Here is a 1707-nt window from a genome sequence, read left to right as displayed (position 1 = left end):
GGTCACGGTTCCCCAGCAGCGCGTGCACGGCGCGCAGGCATTGCAGGGAGCATGGCGCCCCGGCCCACACTCACAGAGAGGCTGCAGCTGCGCCGAGGAGGGCGCGCGTCCCCGGGGAGCCGCGCCCCAGGGCTACGGCCCCGCAGCTCCGCCCCGCAGCTCCGGCGGTGCGCCGCGGTCCTCCGCCCGGAGTGGCGCCGCCCAGGGAGGCGAGAGCCACAGCGGAAATGTGTAAGCAGCGCACAGCCAGCCGGGAAGCCAAGTCTCTGTGGCGCAATCGGTTAGCGCGTTCGGCTGTTAACCGAAAGGTTGGTGGTTCAAGCCCACCCAGGGACGTCTGTTTTTCTACAACGAAATGCATCCCCGGGAGACTTTTAACCTGGTAGGACCTCGATACTGCACCGATTCTAACCCAGAGGACAATAGCTAAGGAGCCGAGTCGCAGTTCGCTGCCCAGGTCACCCTGCACCCGCACTGGGAGCCTCGGGGTGGCCGGCACGCACCTAACGTTTACCCAGACGGACTCACGCCTGTGCTCCGGCGTCTCCGCAAAGGAAAAGCAGGCCGGATACACGGGTAGATCCCGCTGCCTAACCCCGCACCCAACCCCTAGCGTCCCGATTCCCGGTCGCTGCGTGTTATTTCATCCAGCCGGGGCGGTGAGCCGAGGCCTGGAAGCGCACCCGCCTGGGCAGTGAGACCCTGGACCCCGGCCACGGTTTGGACGGTGGGCTTGGATCTGGGAAAAGACGTCCCATTTCCCTTAAGTGGCTGCAGATAGCCCCTGGAATTTAATTCAAGCAGAAATACTGCCGGTGGGCTTCTGCTGAAAAGCTTCCAAGGACGTAGTTTCAACCCTAATCTCATGAGGGACACTCGTGTTCTTCAAATCGATGATTCACTTAAGCCCTTGTGTGAAGATCGCGCCGCGCGTGTAGAATTCTCTGCCCAGTTAAGACCTCTGGTGGACGCTTTGTCTCGAATCCACTGCAGCATCTAGAACTCGGAACCTAGAAGGAGGCAGCGGGACAGTCACCAGATGTCTCTCCGAGGAGGCCTGGCAAAAGCTGGCCGGTCGTATTTATCAAATAAATGGGGCATTTAGGGGTGGAGACACGACCTTGCGGAGGACGGATTTTCAGGCAGATTAACAGATAAGTAGCTCCTGTACCGTCCTCGAATTGGGGTTTTTCTGACGTTCATCCAAATAGCATGCATCCGGCCTCCATTTAAGGTCACCTTAACAAGCATTTAGGGGGAAACTAAGGCATAAAACCATTTGTAAGTCATTCCGATCTAATTTAATTTTTCAAGAGGGACAGTGCATTCGCTGTCCCTAAGATGATGAGGACTCAGAATAGTAGGTTTAGTGAGTGGCTTTTCCGATGTCAAAACTCCTACTTGCAGAGGCCTGTCTTCTTTTAGGGGTGATCATCTTAGGGTCCCACAGACTTCCTTTGGGGCCCAGCTCCCGGAGCTATCTTGCAGGTTTTGTCCCGGAGCGCTTCCTTTGGTTTTGTGCCCTTACTAGGTTACCTGAATGGTCCTACTGCGTGCACCCCAGGGACCCCCTCACTGGGTGCTCCCCACCTCCCCTCCCAAGGCAGCAGCCGCTGAGAAGCTGTCTCCCCAGTGTACCCTACCCTGCCCCTGCTGCCCATCCTCTGTGAGCTTTCGTTAAGCCCGCTGGGTAGGAATCCCTGGAGA

At 57.9% G+C, this 1707-nt stretch overlaps 1 non-coding gene across 1 annotated transcript; it reads left to right on the top strand.

Annotated features, from left to right (window-relative positions):
• Window positions 1–262: 262 nt before the first annotated feature.
• On the top strand, window positions 263–336 carry Trnan-guu (transfer RNA asparagine (anticodon GUU)). The gene has a single exon. It is a non-coding gene; the product is annotated as a tRNA-Asn (tRNA).
• Window positions 337–1707: the final 1371 nt, after the last annotated feature.

This window comes from Cavia porcellus, unplaced genomic scaffold (genome assembly GCF_034190915.1).
Source record: "Cavia porcellus strain 051 isolate PalLab524CR breed Dunkin Hartley unplaced genomic scaffold, mCavPor4.1 scaffold_21, whole genome shotgun sequence".
In the NCBI taxonomy this organism is placed as follows: Eukaryota; Metazoa; Chordata; class Mammalia; order Rodentia; family Caviidae; genus Cavia; species Cavia porcellus.
This window is presented reverse-complemented; position numbering and strand designations above follow the sequence as displayed.